Raw genomic sequence first — 23,283 nt, 5'->3', positions numbered from 1 at the left:
TTTTTTGGTGAATATTACATTTTCTAATATATATTATTATATAAAAAGATTATATAGCATAAAGTTTTTTATATTTATTTTGAAATTAAAGTTTAAATAAAATTTTCATAAATCATTTACTTAAAACTCTAAGATGGTACATGATAATTTTCTAAAACTTCATAAGTGTACGTGATGAGTTTTTAAACTTTGAGGTGTAGATGAAATTTTTCTATTTTATAAAAGATATGTTTTAACCTTTTTCTTTTTTTTAACTTTAATTATTGTTTTGTACATTGTTACAAAATAATAATAATAATAATAATAATATTTTTGCCTCGCCTGGAGCCGGCACCGGTCATTATTTGTCATCGGTTATAAAATTTTAGAATTTTGGCCGTATTCGCCATGGCTACAAATTGCTTTTGGGACAATTAGTCAACATTTACAAATGGATTTTCTACTTAAACCTTACTCTGTCTTTTAGCCACAAAGAAATTTTGTAGCTAAATAATGTATGAAGATTTTCCATTTTCGTATATATAGGTCATATAAAATGCAAATTGTGATTACCCAGATGTTATTTATACTCCATATATATCAGATGTTATTTATACTCCATATATATCTAATATATATATATATATATTATAGTACCATTCTAACAGGTAAACATAAAATAATTCTCATACCATTGCATTAATATTTAAAGAAAAAAAAAAGTTTTTACAATAGTAAGTAAAATACAATTGTATTATATTTGCAATTCTCAAACCCCTAGCCTAAAATAAATAACACCTATGTATAATAAAACTAAATTGTCTCAATGGAGCCTCCAAAACTGTTACAACTAAATTGTCTTCACGGAGCCTCCCCTACAACATGAAAAACCAAATAAGCAAAATATGAAGATTGAGCTGTAAAAGATGCATATCCCAAGCAAAAATAGCAACATCTAAGAAATCAATAATGTTATTTAGCCAAAAAAAAAAAAAAAAAAGGGACATCAATAATGTTAACGCAATGCATTTTCAAGCTTGCAAGCAAACATTAGAGCAGCGGTCCTGGAAATTCCATCATCAGTAATAAGGTGAGCCCCAGATCCTTATTAGCTTTATGCACAAGACGACATGAACCTGCTAAACAATATAGTGAAGAAATAATTCTAGAAGCTTATGCTGTCAAGACAGTCACAGCAGGCAAAGAACAATAAGAAAAATCTTTTTAGCTGTGTCAAGTCACTTTCTGATCCTTATGCCACAAAGGTATTATCGCTTGAGAAGGAACCAGGATTGAAACAGGTATTCCGCTGTACTTGAATGCCTTCTGCAGTTCTGCTTCTGCTTAGTTCTATCCCCAAAAAAATATCTGCACACCAAGGCAGTATAAAAACAATCTTTAATTCATTTCTATCAAATGCAACAATGGTGGAATCTATCCTCTTAACTCAACAAATAGTAAACATAGTATCTTGTAGAAAGACATTTTATCTTATTCCAAGTCACCGAAGAGCATTATATTATTAGCTACTGAAAAGAAGGGATGTCCCAATGGTGAAAATATTGCATTCAAGACAACGCTAAAAGAATATATGAAATAAGAAAATGAACATCAATAATACTGTATGTGGAGTTGGATAAAGATAAAGAGAGTGATCATAGTTCCAGATAATGAGTTGCAGTGAGAGAGGAAGTCGGAAAAAAATGACTTTGATAGATTATGGTAGCAACAAGCTGCAACAGAAAATTGAATTCCTTTAGCTTCATAGGCTACTACGCATAAGCTATAAGATCGGTCAACAAGATACATAAATTTGAGGAAAAAGTGGAAGAAAGACTGCCTCGTTTAAAAGAATCATCAGTTTCTTATGTAGAGTGGGGCACAAAACATGAACGGCGCATTCTATACAGTAGATCTTGACAAAAAAAATGCAAGTTACTGGGTGTAGAACTTGATTCTGCAATATGTAGGACACTAATCCAATATGACAACTAAAGAAACATCAATAAACAATGTCCCTGCCTTCAACAGTGACAAAAAAGCAATATTTCCATTTACCATTTTTTATTTTATTTTCAATGGTCCTTGAAGGTTATATCATGTCAGTTTTATATAGAAATGGATAGTTAAGACGTAGATTATCATTTGGAATACCGAACTCCTAATTTATGTATTTTGTAGCTGCAAAATGAATGAAATAGTATGCACAGATTACTTAAAATATGGCATTTGGAATTGAATTTTGAAGCTTTTCAGTCAAATACTATGGTAAAGTACAGCTCGCTAGAACTATTGATGGACCTGAAATTGTCAAAAAGCAGAAAGTCATACAGTATGCCTTACTAATATGCAAATACAAAAGTTGTTTGTTGTTGCACTGCTTGCACTATACCTGCATCATCAGGTCATGGGACAAATAGAAACTGTCGCTCTTTCGGCCATGGATGGTTTCCGATCATTTGGCCAAGCTTGCCAAATTGTGATCTACACAACCAGGTTGATTACTATTGTTTTTGTATATGGAACAACGAAAATATCATTAAGAGATCAATTAAAAATATGCTAGAGATATTCAATGTCTTGCTCACCTGAGACTTGAAAAAGAGTGAAATTAAAGAAAGAGTGAAATTAAAGGTTGCACAGGTGGGAACAAAAATTCCCCATGAACACACAAACAAGGAACCACCTCGTCCATTCTAAAAAACACCAAGAAAGCCTTCTCTATAGAAAGAACAGCATCTGAGTTACGCAGGCAGCAGGACTACTCCCGAGAAAAAAAATTACTGGAAGATGGAAGGAATCTGAAATGAATCACCTCTTCATTGTCTAGCCACACATCAGAGAATATGACAACATATCATTAAATGCTTTCTTTTCCAAACCCGCAAGTCTAAGCTATGATAAGTGTATAGGAAGCATCAGCAAATAGTATTCAATAAGTTCAAATATCTCCAGAAAATGAATTACTGACGTTTTAACTGTGCTGAATGTCAGTAAATAATTGATAGGATACAGTCTACTCTTTTGTTAGTATACAACCACCAAAAGAGCCATATCCAACAAGCACCTTGAGTGACTTCTCTCTGTCCTCCAGTGGAAGAAATCCACAGGTAATAACCTTCTTTACAAAAAAAGAATTAGCACATCCCAGAAACTCAACCTTATCTAATTTTAATTATTTCGTATATATATTCTGAATAACTTTTCCTTTATCATCACTGGAGTTGGAGGAGTTAGCAAGCAAATGCACGATGAGACTTGTTGGAAAAATTAAATATAGAAGTTTGTTGGAAGTGTTACATTACAACCAATAGTTAGAGAAGTTGGAAAGTTTGCATGGGAAAAAGAGAGAGGAGGTACAAAGGAATGGAACTTTATCCTTTTACATATCCTAACAAATTAAAAAACAAGAAAAAATTATGGCAAACAAAAATAAGATTTTAAGAAAAAAGAAGAATTTTTGTTGATCTATTATCCAAACACTTAGAAAGTATGCTACACACCCAAAATCTATGACATGTAGTTTCTAAAGCATGCCTGACAGAAAAAGGTAGAGATTATTAGGTTCCTTTTTAATCATCAGCATCGACCAAGATTCAGATACAACCAAATATATCAGTACAAAATGGATTGAAAGTGACAAAAGAGATCTATCCTGCTGGAACCAAGATGGAGATTGGTCTCCTTATCAGTACAAAATGGGATTAGATTGATCAAGTTCCGGGCTGCAGGCTTGTTGAATGTTTCGAGTACATTTCAACAGTCTATAATCATTTGCAGAAATTTCCTAGTCATCTACAACTCTCAATTATATCATGAGATTGTGAGTATAATGATATTGTAAACACTGAAGCAAGCAATAGAAGACAAAAATTAATGATACAGCCAAAATTCATCTAGAAAAAGATAAAAACAAAAGATTTTGCAAATATAAAAATATCAAATATACGTACAGAAGCTTTTAGAATATATATAATGCCAACCTGGAATATACCCTCTACATGCATTTCGCCCTCTGCAACAACTATGGTGCTCTCCAGAAAAAATTCCAGTAGTCATCTTCTACTGCTTGTCAAAGAAACTTATGATCAATTATGTCCATTTTAGATCTATTATCTCCAATTTGAAACATAGTTAATTCCCAATTTTAAGCATTTAAGAATCCATATTTCAGCTAAGAAATGGAAAGCATTCACAAGCCACTGTCCCATCAAAATCAGGGATCTATTTTTATCTACCTTAATATATTAAGATGGATTTTTAACATGAATGAGAAATATATATAACTCAAAAGTATATCTATGAGTCTAAATCTAATCTTTCAAAGCAGTGAAATAGTTCTTTAAATGATGAAAACATTGTGTAAAGATATCATGTTAGAAAATCTCTACTGAAGCAGCTACGCTTTCAAGTAAAAAGTGTCCATCCTCCAATTGAGATATCACACCCATAACCCACCTTCTTCCTGTTTGCCCAATCAGAGACTGGATTCTAGAAATCTGTGAAATATAGCGTATAAAAATATATATAAAGAAATAATGTGTAACTAATAAACTAACATTTTACAGATTTTAGAAACATGTAAACTGGAAGCATCTTTGGCTACAGTATGTTTCTATGGTAGAGTGGTGTAGAAGTAGAAAGAGAGCATCTCATAGCTTATTAAATGTGACAATTGGGAACTAAAAGCAAGTTTGGAAAAATGCAGATCACGAGAAAGCCTATGGAAAAGCAAGAGAAACCAATCCTGTAAATGCTGCTCTTGCTGAATGGGCAAGCTCCCAGTATGCCTATAATCCAAAGTTTAACAAATATCCAAAACATCAATATGGGTGAAAAGCAAAAATTTCCAATTGCAAGGTAAAATCTAGTTCCCAACCAATTTCAAATTCCAATTACATCAATCCTCTATTCAATGAACTATAGAGCCTTAGTCCTTGCATCAAAGTCAGATTTAAAATGTAAATAGTCAAGAACCCATATCCTCAATTTCCAAACCCCAGGCATGATTTGGAAGGCAATTCCTGTTTGGTTGCTGGGACAATTTTTTTTTTTTTTTTAAGTAAAAATTCCTGTTATAATGGAAACAGTAAATTCAGCTCCAGTTCCCCCAAGTTGACATCCCAAAACCCAAGAAATTGAAACGTTGGTAAATCTAACATATCAAAAATTAAGAAAGCGGTAATAATTTTCTCAAACATTTCCAAGCAAGCAAACAGACGGAGAAAAGTAGACATACTTACAGAAGGGCTTCTTGATGGTGTCGCAAAGGAATCTGGGACCAAGAAAGCATCGGCTACGGGAAAGAGGTATTATCCATGATCGTCGATTCCACCGCCAACTAAAAATACAAATAAACTCATTTTGAATAAGAATTCCAAAAAAATTAAAAAAAAAATAAAAAAAAAATAAATAATTCTATAGAAAAAATAAATAAAAAAGAAACAAACAAATTATATAGAAGGCAATTGAGATACAGGCATTGGTTCCCGAGCTGATCGAGTAGTGGATAATTATTGTTATTGTTTTTGTAAAATGTGAAAAGAGATAATTGGGAGAGAGAGTTAAGGAACAATTTTTTTTTTTTTAAATTAAATCAATTTTGGTGTTTCTTTAGTTTATATTATATATAAAAGTTTTAAAATATCGAATTTTTTAATCAAACTTTCATTTGGGGGGAAGTTGGTTCTATTTTTTTGACTTATTAGTAGCGAGTTTCTTAGAAATTTAAAGGGATTGGCTACAAATTTCTCACTTTGATATAAAAATAGCCCTTTAGCTATATAGCAACTTTTTTGTAGCTGGAATTGTAGTGTCTCTCAGTTTTGTTTTTTTTTTTTTTTTCCCTCCCTTTTTGTAGTGATATGGATCATGCATATACAAGTGTTTTTTTTTTTAAATATCACACATATGGTAGTTATGCATATAATTTTTTATTTATTACCCTAATACAATATATAGAATTAAAAATTTGTCACCGAAGTAGATAACTACCCTTCATCTTGGTCCAAAATAAAAAATAAAAAAAAAACAAAATGATAATTACCCTTTATCTAGATCATCACCAGCAACCCATAAGAAATAAAAAAAAGAATAAAAATAAATAATTGAATTTATGCCTAGATACCTATGTAAATGACAGAGTCATGCACTCATGTATCCAACATTTGAAGAATCTAATAATAGTAAAACTTAATAAGCTAGCAGGTTCTAAATTTATCAAAGATAGGTTGCTTTTACAAAAGCAGAAGCAAAATAGATGTCTATAACTGAGATAAAGAACACATAGTTAGGGTGCTTTTACACAAAGCGAGCACCTGAAATCCAACATAAATTTAAATCTTATGCACAATGCAAGTGGCACCCAAAAGCTCACCGCAGGGATATACTACGACTAGTATGCAAAAATATACTAATCAAAAGCAAATCTATTCAAATGACCCCAAAAAAAAAAATGTTGGCCTAAACTAAAGCCAATATTTGAGTTACTTTTGGAACTATTACGTTAGCCTAAATTAAAGCCAATATTTGATTAATTTTGGAACCATTATGTTAGCCAAAGCTTCTTGATGCCGAAGGTCACAGATATGGCGGCAAAGAGCTCCCAGCTTGGCAAGTAATTAAATTTGGTGATATGATAAATTTAATTGATTGAAATTAACACTAATTAAAATCACCTCTGCCTTTGATTTTATTGCTTCTAGAAACCCAATTTTGCATGCAAGCTCATGCTGGATTACCAAAAGCTGACAATTACGGAATAAATTCATTAATACTTCAAACATAATATGACACGTATCAACATAACCTCAATTAATGAAGTCGCAAACTTTCCCTACTTTTTTGGGAATAAAATTCCTGAAAAAATTTAGTATATTAATTAGCAAAAGAAAAACATTGGTGGTACATCATAACCAAACCAAGTCTTCCACATGATATAAGAATTTTTGAAATTTTAAAAAATTACCAATTAAAGGTTGTACTTAACCTCGGCCTGTTTGCCTGGTCTAGTTTGCCAATTTTGTTGCTGCACCTTTTCCAAATTGGTTCTTTGTAGTTTTGAAGCTGCTAGCTAGAGCTTCAATTGAGAGATCAATATTTTTTAAAGTAAAGGTTCTCTTCAACCCTTATATTATGTGTATATATATATATATATATATATTATTTATAATTCGACATTTAAGTGTGTATATATATATATAGTTGATTCCACACCTTATGCAGTTATGTTTAATTCGAAAGTAGCCAGCTAGAGCTTCAATTAAGAGACCGATATTTTTTTGAAAGTGAAGGTTCTCTAGAATCCCTGAAAGTGACCGATACTATATATAATTTGACATATATGTCCATTGCCACACACATATTTTTTTTTTTTTTTTTGGGGATCTACGTGCTTACGTTTAATTCGTAATGTTTTAGCTTGAAATATATATACAACCAAAAGCTTATCTTTTTAGTTCAAAGCTATATATCCATTCTATGCACGTACAACCTAGACAGAGAATTTCCAAAGATATAATGTAATAAATTAGCCATGCAAAGGATTTTTCACATATATTAAGGTTTTTCTCCAAAAAATAAAAACATATATTAAATTTTGGAGACTTATACAAATATAAACAGAAGTTTTTTACCCTAGCTTATATAGATCGTCTAACCCGCATACAAGTGCTAATATGCGACTATAGGAATGAACCTTTAGTTCTAGATCAAATTAGATCCATTAAATAATTCTATGGTACTAAAAAAAACCATTTAACAAATCTCATGCTTTTGTTTTAAATGAATACACATTTTACAAGGTTATGAAAATTTCCTCAATTAGGATCCCGTGTTTTCTTGTTTTCAATATATTGAGCAACAGAAAAAACCACAAAAAAACATCAGATGACCAAAAGTACCAAATTTCAGTTGCAATTGATAATATGAATTTGACAAAATTTCGATTTTATTGATTTAAACATTGAAACTAAAACATAAACAGTCACTTGCGAGCCACAAAAAAAAAAAACACCTTTCAAAACCCTCTCATTCAGTCGGAATTAGGATATGTAAATTGCATTAATTAAGACCTCCTGCGTATCAAATATTAATGTTCAAAAATACAGACACATGGAATATCGCTATTGTCCATTCCCCTATGCTACCGGCTTTAAACTAGCTCGCTCCTCTTTTAAGAAAGTAGTTGAAATACTTCATGCAAATCCTTAAATTCAGACATGTAATAGTTCATAGTTTACGAATTTCTCTCTATTTTGTTTTGTGTGTTGGTTTAATTGGTTAACTTTTGGATTAATATTTGTACCAGATCTGCAATGAAGGAGAATATTGCTTCCGAAGGAAAAAATGAGGTAGAAACAAGGCTACCAGTCCCATGGCATTTCAAAGAGTACTGACCCAGCTTCAAGTGCTGAAAAGGGGAAAAAGAAAAATACATTAAACCTGCGAAGTTGTATTGACCTTGAACAAGGTGACACCTCTCTTGGAATTTTCAAAGACAAAGTTAAATATGTTATATCCAACTAAGTGTGAATCATTGGTCACTAAGCTAAGGGATTCGACTGGCAAGTTTTATAAATCCTGCAAAAATTGCTTCTGCAAGTTTTATGAATCCCGCAAAAATTGCTTAGTTAAGCTATGTCAGTTGCTTGGTATAATTAGAGACCATCTTATTAACTGGTAAGTTAAATATTAATTTCTCATCAAGGTTTATATATAATATATATTAAAGGGATATCATCCCAAATTTTATTGAAGTTAACACATTACACCCTAAATTTTTTTTCTTGGCAATTTGCATCCCAAACTTACATTTAGCTTGCACCGTTAGTTATTTTGTTAAAAATACATAATAAAATAATCACGTGTCACACACATGCTTATCAACTAAGATTAAATTAGGTAATTTCATTCTTCTCAAATTAGAGATTGGGGCTCCATTTAAGGGGGACACAATCTACCACATGGCGATGGTGTTATACGCCTCAAAGACTCCATCACACTCTCTGTCTCAGCCTGTAACTAACTACTTCTGCTAAACCTTTGCTTATTTTTTTCTTTTTCTCTTTGTATACTATATTCTGTTTTTAAAAAATGATCTAGTCCACTTTTTCTTTTCTTTTCTTTTTTTTTTAATTTTTTTAATTTTTTTAGTTTTTATAGATATCAACAAGCTATTGAAATACTTTTTTTTAAGTTTCAATTTACAAAAATCTAATTGTCGTCGTTTGTTTGTCTGTTTGTTTTTTAATCTTGGGTTTTGTTCTTGACTTTCTTGGGTCACTTCTAAATTTTATTTATTTATTTATTTTTGGCAAATTAGCTTTGTTTTTTCGTAATCAAACATGGGAAATATCAAAGGAACATGGATGTGAATTGAATTTGAAAATAAAGTTTTGAAATTTCATATGGGTTGCGATCAATTTCGGTTCTTTTTAGCTTAATTATGGAAAACAAAGAAGATCCATTTGAAAATAGAGCTTTGTGATTTTAAAAAAGAAAACAAAGTATAAAAAAGATGATGCACACTAAGTTGGATTTAGATGGTATCACACAGGCCTCAGATAAAACATTTAACATCATATATACAAGTTTTGAAATTTACTTTATTTTCTTAATTTTCGTACATGATACTACTGCTATTTTGAATCAATTTTCATGTAGATGTAAAAACTATGAGAAAAATGAGATTTCCAATTTATTTTTAATAGTTTTGCACACACAAAAAATGCATAAAAATAGAAGGGACTTCAACCTGTATACGAGTTGTAGTTAGTTTAAAGTTCGAAGTTTTATTAAAGATATATAAACAATTATATACAAGGCATGAGGCTTTTCAAATAAGAAATACATGTATGCCACCAGAATTAATGAATATATAATCAAAGAATAGTAGAGTGCTTCAATTGATAAAATAGTCAAATTCAGGACTCCCACAAAAAATCAAACACTTTAGTAATCCTCTAACGATTTTTCTAACATGATTATTTTTATAAGACATGCAGCTGCCATATGAAAACTTCCTTTTTTGTAAAATGTCATTCATATTTCATTTCACAATTAACAAATCTCCAAATATCTCAATGGTGTAACACCCCGTCCCAAATCGCACCGGAATCCGTGCACGTTGACCGAGGTTGACCGTTGACCGTTGACCGAAGGGGGTCAAAAGTTGACTTTTTGACTCGGTGAGAATTTTGAGTTGACTAGGGTACCGTGGCGAAGTGCACGATTCCACGGGTTCGTAGACTGGTAGCACGTCGAAAACGGAGCTACGGTTTGAAAGTTATGGACGAAACAAGTTGCGGTCCAAACTGTCCAAGGGGTGCCGGAGTTGACTTTTTGTTTATGGGGAATTGAGCTCTGACTCATGCATGGTTGTGAAGTGCTCGTCGATACAAGTTCACAGACTAGCGGCACGCTCAAAACGGACATCCGGTTAAAAAGTTATGGACGTTTGAAGTTTACCGGATACCGTATTATTTTAATGTTTTTGGGTCGGTGAACAGTGAAATGCCACGTGTCAGCTTCTGATTGGTCCACGTGGCATGAACAGTGTCACGCAGGGTTTTTATTTGTTAAAACTCTTGGGGAAGAGAGAGAAAGAGAGAGAGGAGAGAGAAAGAGAGAGAGGAGAGAGAGAGAGTCACCGGCCGCCGGTCATTTTCACGTTTTCCGGCCTAGTTACTGTACATGCACCGGCCAGTCAGGTTGCCCACCTCATTTCCGGCAAAACCTCCAAATTTCACGGCGAACGGCCGCCGGACGCGCCCGGATCGGACGTCCGAAGTTTGGCGGTGATTTTTTCCCCTCCACCGCCGGCCACCGCGAATCGGCACTGTTCCGGCCATTTTCCGGCCACACGCGCCTGACAGCCTTGATCCTCTCCTCAAGTTCGGCCTACCCACCAAAAATCACGGCCATCGGACCATCGACGCGCCGGGATCGGAGCGTTTTCCGGAGAGGGGTCGAAAATCTTCAAACGGTGATTTCTCCGCCGTCCGACCTCCGTTTTGCTCACCGTCGGTCCCGTTGGATTGCTCTCCTCACGATCTACAAATCTGAAAAATTTCACAGCCAACGGCCACCGCACGCACGCGCCGCCGGCGACGGTTGCCGGTGACCGCGGCGGCCCGCCGGAAAATACTGTTCCGGCGAGTACCCGAAAATTCCAGCCAGCTCCAGTCAGCAGTGTTCGACCTCCTGAACCCAAATCCGACTTCCGTTTCCGCCAATTCGCGACGGTTTGGGAGAATTGCGGAGCCGAAACCCGGAAAGCTTCCCGATAAAATTCCGACCCCGTCGGGTACGATCATCGAAAATTAAGACCGGATCTGTGATTAGCATCACTCGAGCTTCGATTCGGTATATGATTCATAAATTTTAGTTATCGTTTGTGTTTGACCCCCCGGGTACCGGGTATTATTTACCCGAATAAAATATTAATTTATTTGACTGTCTGTGAATTTTGTTCTAGGAGCACCGGTGAGTCGTAGAATTGATCCCGTAGTGGATCGTGGGTTAATTGCGTGCTCCAGGTGAGTGACCCACCTTCAAATTAATTTTGGGGAATTTAATTGATGAATATATTATGTGTGAATTAAATATTTGGAATTTAATTTCTATGTGCCAAATATTTATTGGATTTATTGTAGAATTATTTATGAATTTATTGGATTTAAGAAAATGCGAATTCTACAAATTTATGCCGTGTGGAATTATTTTATGGTTTTGAGGATTTTGAAATTGGTGTGGTTTTAATAGTAAATTGGGCACGATTTGATTTTCAAATATTTCAAGGAAAATATTTGGTTATATTGGTGATTTCAATTTTTATAAAATATGCCCATGGAATATTATGAGATTTGATTATGATATTTCGAGAAATTATTATGCTTGGAAAAATGTGGATATTTGAATTGATGGATTTTGGGAGTTGGTGGATTTGAAAATCATGGAATTTATGGTATTGATTATAAAGAAATTACGGAGAATTTCCAGGTTCAAGCGGATGGATTATGCCCGCTATGCTTATGAAAAATGTGAAATTTGTTATATAATTTAAAATTGTGAAATTTATGATTTTTAGATGCACCGTGCACGTACTGGTGTTCTGATTATGTGATATGGTATATGTGATATGGATATTGTGCACACGGATATGATTAGCGCGCAGGTGGGTGTGAGTAGCGCGCAGGTGATATTATGAGGGTGTCCTGTGGATGCCATCGGAGAGGGTGGCCACCCCCCTTTGGCCGGGACACCAGGTTAGCAGCGGCGCAGTGGGACGCCATGCGACCGTATGCCGGTTTCTCTCTATAACCTCCTGTCTGGCAGTACCTCGGGACGCTGGGTACTCTGGCGCCACTGGTATATAGTGGGTGCATCAAATGATTTTCAGAACTGTGTTTTAAAAATAAAATGTTTGGAAACCGTATTGGAAACATAAAATTAATTATTACTGCTTCCGGTATTTAATTATTTGATGTCTTGGTTTTCGGGGAATATGAATAAAGGGTTTTGTGAAAATGTTTTAAAAGGGGAACCTTTCCAACTGAGAGAATTGTAAGGGTTTTGAGAGAAATTATTAGTTCCAAATAATTATTATTTATACTTATTACTGTGATATTATATGGTATAGTAGTAGGGTCGCTCACTGAGATGATTAGCATCTCACACTCTTAAATTCCGTTCCTCTAGGTACCAGGTTGTCGGTGTTCATCCAGAGCGGACTTGATCTTCATCGCTGTTTTACTTCGTGAAGTACCTTGTTCTTCTTTATTGCAGTTGTACTATTTCTTTCACTCTTGTTGTATTTATCTTGCACTGGATTACTGTATTTTTGTTTTGAAGTGCTGAAATTTGTGGAACCAATTTGTAGTTTGTGGGAGGAATAAGGGGATATTTTTGAAGTGTGTTTTCAGTGCAGGTAAATTTGTGGTAAGTAAATCCCTTAGGGGAGGTGCTGCCGGATTTTCCGTTGGAAGGTTCGGTGGTATTTCCCTGGGATCAGGGCTGTCTAGGGTTCCGGAGGAGGAATTCTGGACGGGTCCTGACAAATGGTCTTAGCTATCTAAATGTTATGGCTTCCAATTTATGTTCCTTCCAGAACTTTCTATTTTATGTGCTCCTTAAAAGTTACAATCTCATTATTTTTCAAAGGTTAGAAGGGAAAAGACGAAAGAGAAACATTATTTGACTCAAATTTGTGCAACTAGATGGTAATTTCCATACATGGATTGCTAGGCTGGTGGTAATCTTCTTTGGAATCTTTATCTAGGACCTGAAGCAAAGCTCCAAGTACAAGCGGGATGTTTAATAATTTTTCATCTGCTTGCCTTACCCTTAAGCAATGCTGGCTTAAGGCATAGGCCACTAAGGCCCATTCTGTTGGAGCCTTTAAAAAGAAAAAAAATTCTATATATATATATATATATATATATAATATACATGTATTTATTAAATAGAATATAATTATTAACTTGTTTTGAAAACATAAGAATTTTGACTTACAAAGAATTGTAATTTATCTATAATTGATTATATGTTTTTAGGTGAATTCTAATTTATTATTTATTACGATAATTATCTTTAATTACTTCTATTTTTGGAAAATAACACCAATGAAATTCAATTAAATATTTTATATTTTATAATTGATTATATTTTAATAATAAAAATAGATAGAAAAACATGTTAAATATTTCTCTTATTTATGCACTTTGTCTCATTTGTTTATGCATTTTTTCTAATCTTGTTCACTTATTTTCATCCCGTCTCATTCACTTATCTTTATATTTATTTAATCTTGGTATCCAACCTATATAATTTGCAATTTTATCTAATTTAAAGAATTTATATTGTTTATTCTCATAATATTTTTAACCTTTTATGATTTTAGTTATTTAGTAGTTATTCTTGCTGTTAAAAAACTAGATTTTGTATTACTCAGTTTTTGCTTTTATTTTTTTCTTTATATCTTAATTCAAATAAATTGATTAGATTTATTTAGTACTAAAATTTTTTATAAAAAAAAAATTATTTTCCCAATGCATAAATTTATTATGTTTTATTAGTACAACTTCAGTAAAAAATGTTTTTCAAAATTGAAATTGATAAAATCTTATTCATGTTCAACTATAGCTCAAGAAAGTTAAAGAATTTAGCATTGTATCAGTTGAGAAATATTTATTATCAAATCTTGAATATAAAATTTAACTAGTAATTTTGCATCTAAAAAACCAAAAAAAAAAAAATAAGATTTTATAACAAAAAATCTATTTTATTCAAAATAATATTTAACTAAGACCCAAAATATTACTTTTTGCCAAAGGCCTCAAAAATTGTTGAGACAGCCTTGCCCTTAAAGCAGAAACTTAATACAACCAGGACACAGCAATTGGCAAATTGTTGTAAATGATTAAAACAAAAAAAAAAAGGGTAAATGGCCAGAGAAACAAACCATGGTCTGAAGATTCCAATGGAGGCTGGCAGTGGGAGGTGGGGGTTGTTTGGGGGAGAGCTAGAGATCTTCCTTCCATTTGCTCTGAAGATGATGCTACAAAGTTGTTGGAAGTATGAGAAATCATCGATCGGAAAGAACAAAGAAAACCATGTTGGATTAGTATTGCAATTGGATACTCTATACATCAAAAATGCCTTAAGAAGAAGAAGAAAATGAGGGGCTATTTTCCTACGATACTAACAGCAGCTGGCATGTAGGGGTATATTTTTTATATTCATAATATGAGAGGGTATTTCTGTTTCTGATTATAACCTCCTGTTTCTTGCATTTTCTGTTACTGTTTGTAAAACTTGAGAGGTGGTTATACAACAAAAAAGATGCTCTTTTTTTGCAAAAATAAAATAAAATGCTCTACAATTCGTACTAGGAATTAATTAAAGACTTGAGAAATTTGGAATTAGACAAAAAAGCACTTGGGGTTTGTAAATGAAAATATTGAATATTTTAAAAAAAAAAATGCACATGTATTTTGATTTAAAAATATATAAAAATGGTGGAGAAACTACTTTTAACTCCTCTATTTTGATTTCTAAGAAAATGGGTGGTGAAGATTTATAAACTAGGATTTTAAATGCAACATTCTGTCCCAAAGTATACCGGAATTTTTTTCACGTTGACCGAGATTGACCAGGTTTGACCGCTATTGAACGAGGAAGGGTAAATTTTGATTTTTTGTTTCAGATGGAATTTTGCATTGACTGAGACACCATTGTAAAATACTTATCATAGACTTGTAACACGTCAAAATTGGAGTTACCATTTGCAAGTTATGAGCAAGATAAGTTACGGTCCAAACTGTGCGAGGGTGCCAAGTTTGACTTCTTCTTTTTTTATACATTTTTATTTTGACTCTTGTATGGTTGTAAAGTATTCATCTACATGAGTCCATAGACTAGTGGCATGCCTAATTTGGATATTTGGTTGAAAAGTTATGGACCTGCAAAATTTTTCTAATATAGTATTATTTTATTATCTTATATTATTTTATGCATGTGAAAAATGTGTGCACAGTGTGTGCCACGTGTCGAATCCCTAGCCAATCCCATGAGTGCACAGTGGCACCCACAGGGTGTTTTCCAATTGGCCAAAACTTGAGTGTGATGGAGAGGGGAAGAGAGAGAAAGAGGAGAGAGAGAGAGAGAGAGAAGAGACAGCCATCACTGGCCACCACCATTTGACCTACCATTGGCCATTTTTCTTTCACACGCACCTAACCACCCTCATCGGCCTTCCTTTTTCGGCTGGCTAGCCAAAAATCATGGCCAACCGACCACCCACGCGCTCAGATCGACCAGATCCATATTCTCCAATGTTTTAAACGAAAAAGCAAAGACACAAACTGAATAAGAAAGGTGTGTGTATATATATATATATATATATATATGAAGTAAAAAAAAAAAAAAGCAGATAGAACTGTTATCATCTAGCATATAAGGTTGTCCATTGTCCATCGACTTGAAATTCCATGGACACTTGAACCTCAAGTGTTGTTGTTCCATTCCATGAAGGCTGTCGTACTACTTGTACGCTTCACCAACTGCTTGCCTCCCTCTTCAACACTTACAAAACCCATTAATCCAAATTTGAAATATAAAACTCCATATCTCCCATTTATATGCTCCTCTTCATAGTCGTCCACATCCACCGCCACTCCGTCCATTCAAGCACGCAATCTTTGTAATCTTTTCCATGTTGGTCGAATGGAGCAACAGTGACGATGACAATGATTTCTCACCTTTCTGATAAAACAAATTTGCTCACTTTCAAACCCTTAACAATATTGACACGTTCAATCATATATATATATATATATATGGAAAACCAAAGCATTTACTTGTTAATGAGTCACGAGGTGTATAGTTGAGAGTTTTAAACAATTCCACTTGGAAAGGAAACAAGATTGTTAAGTGGTGGTTTAGATAGAAATGTATTTATGGGTCTATGGGCCATATCAATGAGTAAATACTCCGTCGGCTCTTCTAGGAAAGCCTAAAAATATATATAGGTATCATATATATTTAATAGTCATAGATAGCTTTGGCGTCGTGTATTAGGTTTGGTTCCAAAAAATATATTTTCTTTTTTTTTTTTTTTAAGATTTTAATATTAGTGTTATATAAAATAAATAAATATTTTATTTTTAAATATTCAAAAATTTGAAATTTATTAAATAAATATTATTTGTTTATTTACTTTTATTTTAATGGTTGGAAGGCAACAATAAATTTTTAAAACCTGCCAAAACGACGTTTTTCTTTGTTTTATAAAATATAAACCAATTATGGAGAGAGACACCTCCATGGAAAGGTATTTTGTTCTTCTAAAATTTCAAAAATTGAATATGATTTTTGGACACTTTATTTTTAAATAGAATTCATTCATCAAAATCATATACACAGAGAAGAGATACGGTTTAATTAGGTTTGAAATTGTGTCCTCAATCCTCAAGCATCCTTGTAACCAAAAAAAAAAAAAAATCCTCAAGCATCCCAATGTTTAATCCTGAGCCACAGTATCCTATAAAGCTTTGAGCATAGAAAATGGGAGAAATTATTGTTTTTAGAGCATTGTTTCAAACCAAAACCCAATCTATTCTGCATTATTCAAATCAATTTATTTTGTTTTCCATTATTTTTTGATAAATTATAATCTATACATTATAATGTATAGAATATTTTCTATATTTCATTCAATTCTCCTGAAACTACCTCCAAATTAAAGGTTACCTGATGAGTTTTGGGGGCAATATTGACAGCGGCGAATGACAAATTTAGAAACACTAAAAGCAATTTAGGAAAGTAAAAATGAATTATTAATAGTAACATCCAACAGGGACATTAAAAAAGCCAAAAATCCCAAAAACTGATCTGATGTGCCCAAAAAATGCAATCTAAATTCAGCTAAAGCCCGATATGACCCAAGATCAAGCCCATCCAATTTTCTCTTTGGAGTGGGCTCAGGCTCTAGACTTTTAGGGTAAACCTGGCCTGAAGCGCAGCCCATTAGGAGCAGAAAGAAGCCTAACCTGAAACTATACCTGGCAATTCGGGTTGGTGGGTCGTGTTCGTGTCAACCCGTTTAATAATCGTGTCAAAAATGCCTAACCCAAACACGACCCATTTATTAATCGTGTCTGGTACCTAAAACACTAACCCGACCTGTTTATAAACAGGTCAATACGACACGACCCGTTTAACACGATTATCTTAACGGGTCGTGTTGACCTATTAACCCGTTAACCTGAAATTGACCTATTAACCCGAAAACTAACCTATTAACCCGTTAACCCGAAAATTAACCTCTTAACCCGAAATTTTTTTTATTATTATTTTTTTTTATGTTTTTGTTTTATTAATGATGTATTTTTTGTTTTTAAAAAATTAGTAATAGAAAATTATTTTTATAAAATTTTTAATTTATAATATTTTTTAGTTATTAAATATTATATTAGTGATAAAATATTAATTTAAAATTAAATTTAAATGGGTTGTAATAGATATATAATCGTGTCGGGTTGAAACTGACACGTTTAATAAATGGGTTGTAACGGGTCAATTTCGAGTTAAACAGGCCAACCCGAAAATGACACGATTAATAATCGTGTTAAACGGGTTGACCCGATTATGACCCGAACCCATTTATAATAAACCCAAACCCATTTATTCCGTGTCGTTTTCGAGTCGTGTCGCCGTGTCATGATCCAAATTGCCAGGTCTACCTGAAACCCAACTTGATTAGCTAGGGCGAATAATTATAATTTTTTTTTATATTTTTTCAATATTTTATAAATATTTATTATATATTAAATTATATTTATTTATTGTTTGTTATAAGATGAGATAATTTATTTAGAGTAATTCTAGATTCATCAAATTTATTAACCAAATATTTGATATTTAATGACTTTGCAATATTCATTAAATTTACCTTAGACATTTATTAATATATTAACCATTAATAAAATAGGCATATGATTTGATATAAAAAAATTTAGTTAATGAATTTGGTACCTGTAGCATTGTCTATTTATTAAGCTATTATTTTTATTTTATCATTACAAAGATATTTTAAGCCAAAAGAAACAAAAATTTGAATCAAATTTTAAGACCATAAGAAAACTAAAAATTAAATTTTGAATTTTTGGATTTTAAATTTGGGTTTAAACTTTAAACTCAAAGTCCGAGCCTGATACACTATGAGAAAATCAACTGTTAAGCAGCGCAATTAATGCATCGTTTGAAATAAAAGTTGATATCCACAATTCATTTAAACTTACACAACTAGTTCATTTTAACAAACCATAAATCTACTTTTCTACAGTGAAAACATTAGATGAGAATAGTTAAACAAAAGGTGTTATCGACCATAGAAATAACTATGCCCATTAGTGAAATAATGTAACTCTAATACCATTGATAGAATTTTGGGTGATTGGAATATAGGATAAGATAGTTTCGTTTTGATTGATAAAAAGAAAGACAAAGTGGGAGACAATGGTAATTGGGTTGATGGGTATTTTGGATTCAAACTGAAGCAAAGTCAAAGTTGGGTCTTTTTTTTTTAATCTATTTTATAATTGTGCTATAATCTATAATCCATTTTCCTTTAGAAAGTATAGTATTCCGTACAAAACAATCCTTTGAAAAAAAAAGGTTTTTCAAAAGGATTCAATAGTGTCCAATTTTTTACATATTACCATTGAAATATATAATTATAAAATTATTTAATACAATATTTTCAATACATAAAGTACCCCAAATTTATAATCATGTATCTTTTTACAAATAATTCACAAATCAAACACATAAGCCTCATTCCATGGCTTTGAAACCTATACCTCCTTCCACAACCGATTGACAGTTGCCATTCTGGTTGAAACCTAAACCCTATTCCAATATCATAAACATTATAAAAATGTTCAAATGGATCTTTTTTAACAACTGAAAAGTATTTAATTTTAAATTTCCAAATAAAAAACGAATTTCAACACACTTGGACCAAATATAAAAATATTATTTTAACTGACTAACCATGGAGACTGTTGTTGCATGCCAGTTGTTGGTAAGCAACAGAAAAAAGAAAAAAATCCAACTAAAAATTTCAAAACAATAGGAATCATCGCAAAATTTAAAAAAAAAAAAAATGCATCATAGTGTTTCATATTTTTGAACTTTCATAATTTGTATATAATTGTAATATAAGCAACCTTAATTTAGAGTGAAGTATGAGTTAGATGAAGAAAAATATATGTTCCGTATTATTTAAGAGGACGTATAAGATTATATAATATATATATATATATATATATTCAAATAGATTTAATTATCAAATAAAAAGATAAAAATTAAAAAATTAAAAAAAAACCATAACAAACAAAAAATAACTCAAGAATTTGGTCGTTCCTTCTTTTCATTTTTGCGGAATGCCAATTCCTTTATTATAGAAGTCTAAAGGATGATTCAGCTGAATATTAAATCCTCAATATGTGGTACATGTTTCTTATTTGATGAACCAACCGAAACCATGGAATCGACTCAAAACACAATTGGAATTGGTCTTGCAACCTGCAAACACAAAGGGAGAGTAAGACCCAGAATTTCTACATTGCCTTCAATTTGACCCAGATCTACTATTAAAGACATACAGGTTCAATTTTCTTTAATTTATTTTTGCTCATTTGTAAATATTTTATTTACACTTTTTATATCCACATATATACACATATATTCTCATATATTTTTCTTACAAAAATTTCCAAAAACATTCATTTGTGCAAAAAGTATAGAAAATAATAATAATAATAATAATAATAATATAGATCACCTAGTAATAATAATAATAATATGTAGGAAATGTAATTTCTTATAGATTTTAAAAAGTTATATATTTCACTGAAAAGATGTTGCTTCTACCGAAGAAAAAATAAGATAAATATCAAATGCAATCGCCGAATTTATTTATGCACTTGCTGGATATATCAAATAATAAAGTAGAATCTTGAGAATACGCAAATAGGAGTCAATCATCTTGAAAGAAGATTGGTCCAATTGATCATTTTTTATTCCCAAAAAAAAAAAAAGAATTGATGATTTTTGGTTTGTTTGGATGATGATTAACTTTTATACAAGAAAATAGAGTAGACGGACTATAATATTATATTACAAATGGAAGATGCTAAAATAAAAAAATTAGGAATCTCTCTTTGTCGGACTAGTACTAAGTGTTCGTTTGATATAACTAATGAAAATAGAATTTTAATTTGAAGAGTTTTGTATAATAGATTTTTTTTGAAAAAGAGCTATTATTAAAAAGTTAATAAATGTTTGGTTGTAAATAAAAAAACAGTATTAAATACTCAATGAGTTTCCATATAAACTAAAATAGTTGTATTAAATGCTCATTAAATTTCCATATAAACTAAAAAAAATGATCTTTTTCAAAAAAGCATTAAATTAGAACTTCTCCAAAATAGTTTTAAAAAATTATTTTTTTTTGCATTTATTTATTTATTTATTTTGGTCAACAAGTACTTATTGATTTTTACCAAATACTTTTATTTTTTAACAATTGAATTTTTGGCCTTCAAATAAAGTTTTTAATTCAAAAAAAAAGAAAAAGAAAAAAGACTCTGCTAAATATGCACTAAAGCTTAGCAAAAAATAGAAAAAATAGAAAAAGATGTCTATTAGACTAAAGCTACTATTTGGTTTAATTGATGTAAGACAAATTTGATATGGCAGAAAGGCAAAGTTGAGTGTGGGAGTGCAGGCTGAACCTCCAGTTGGTTTTGTTATGTTCTTACAGCCTAAGAAATGTTGTTTTCCCCTCATCGTTCTCTCTTAATCTTTACTTTTAATTACGATAATATTAGTAAATTTAAATGCTATTGGTTATTTTCCAAAATAAAATCTCAAGCTGTTTTTGTTTTTGGATTTTTTTTAATAAAAATTTTTACTTGTCTTGTTTTAAAATTTATAATAAGTCATTAAATATTTTGTTTTTGTTTAATTTTATTATTTAAAAGATTATTTTCAGAATTTTTTATGAGAAGTTCTAAAATGGTTATGAGTCATCAAAATATTTTTTTTTATATCATAATAGATTATTTTTAGATTTTCTTTTGAATTATAATTTTTTTAAAAAAAATAAATTCTACATGTACAGTTATTTAAATTAAATTTAAGAGAATGAATTAAAATTATAAAGAAAACGATAATGAATTAAAATTATAAAGAAAACGACAATGGTTTTTTTAAAAAAAAGAAAAAAAAAACATAAAGGTATATGAGTATAGAAGGGAGTTTATAAAGAATTGGAAAATGGAGTTGTATATTTGCTGTTTGTATGAGAAGCGCATACATATATATATATACGGAAATTCTATGGTGAGGACGGTCTGCATGAGGACCGTAGTATTAGTGACAATTTTTAATAGTATTAACGACGATTTTTTTGAAAATCGTTATCAATATTATGAAAAACCGTCACCAATACTGTGGTCCGTATGAGGACCGTTCGCACCATAGACAGACTGTATATATATATATATATTTTTTCAAAAGGTACTGGAAGAATGTGGGCCATGATTCTCTAATGGCCATTTTCTGGTTTTTTGAGGATGAGAATCAGAACTTTCTCAAATGAGATGGTTTTCCAACATGTTCTTTTATGGCTTCAAATTTTTTGGGATGCCAATGCATGATGATTGCGTGTGGATGGTCTAATTGGCAACTACGCATGGATGAGAACGGTTTGGTTCGAGAGGAGTCAGCTGATCGAATTGAAGTTTCAAACGATTAATGAGAATTTTTTGTCGTCTTCAATGAATTAGTTTCTGGAAATGCCAGAGCATGCTGGTGGTGTAGATAAAGATACGGTGATAAGCTGAATTGAAGTTTTAATGAGAATTCTTTGTTCTCTCTATATGTTGGAAACTTGGAAGGGAAGGAACAAACTCGTGCATGAAAGAGTGAGTCCACTTCAGTGCACACTATAATATAGCTTATGATTTGAATGATGGTTTTCAAAGATCAAATCAAAACGATCATATGTATATATATATATATATATATATGTAGATATATACATATAATATGCACAACAGAATAGGAACATCAAAATAAATGTAATGGATCTTTTTGTTGGCCATGTAGCGGAACCTTGATTCCGCATTTTAAATCCCATAAACAAAGTTGGTGATTTTACTATTATTATTCTATTAATTCAACGAGGTTAACCATAATTAAAATTAAAACAATTAAAGTATATTTTTTGTTCTTTATTTTCTAATGGATAAAAGTAGTTATTGGGTTTATATATATTTTTTTTCTTGGTACCTTTTATGTAGCATGAAAACGAAGTAAGTTTTAGATCATAATTTCAAAAATAATATATTACTAAGATGAAAAGATAAAAAAGTAATAATCTTAGAAAGAAAAGGGGGGGGGGGGGGGGGGTGGGGAAGGCAAAGAAAAGCATAACAAATTTAATCTTAATTTATCCATCAATCAGTGTACTTCTACATGAAGCAAAACCTAAATCGTAATTTAAAGTAAATTAAAGATGTGCGTACTAAGTACTGCAACAAAAATATATGTTCTTTGTTTTGCTTTATATTATACATTATTGAGCATTGCAACATTATTGTGATTTACTTAATTACTAATTAGCAAGCAAGTATAATTATTGTTTCTCTAGCAATTTGGTTTCAAAATTTTCCTCAGTACATGTTCCTTCCAAGCTAACAAACTGGATAGAGACCTTCTAATTAAAGAAGGAGT

General features: G+C 31.6%; 1 long non-coding RNA gene across 19 annotated transcripts; it reads right to left on the bottom strand.

Annotated features, from left to right (window-relative positions):
* Window positions 1-654: 654 nt before the first annotated feature.
* On the bottom strand, window positions 655-5,584 carry LOC107435935 (uncharacterized). 19 transcript variants are annotated; one of them, XR_009638905.1, is made up of 4 exons: window positions 5,430-5,584; window positions 5,219-5,320; window positions 4,438-4,478; window positions 655-4,044 (listed from the first exon to the last, which is right to left on the bottom strand). It is a non-coding gene; the product is annotated as an uncharacterized LOC107435935 (long non-coding RNA). The 19 variants fall into 19 exon arrangements; XR_009638904.1 differs by having other exon boundaries at window positions 5,223-5,320; XR_007241666.2 differs by having other exon boundaries at window positions 655-2,874; window positions 2,993-3,100; window positions 3,963-5,320; window positions 5,430-5,577.
* Between the last annotated feature and the right edge of the window lie 17,699 nt (window positions 5,585-23,283).

Source organism: Ziziphus jujuba, chromosome 5 (assembly GCF_031755915.1).
Source record: "Ziziphus jujuba cultivar Dongzao chromosome 5, ASM3175591v1".
Taxonomy (NCBI): domain Eukaryota; kingdom Viridiplantae; phylum Streptophyta; class Magnoliopsida; order Rosales; family Rhamnaceae; genus Ziziphus; species Ziziphus jujuba.
Note: the sequence above shows the minus strand (reverse complement) of the source record. Positions and strands in the feature narration are given on the sequence as shown.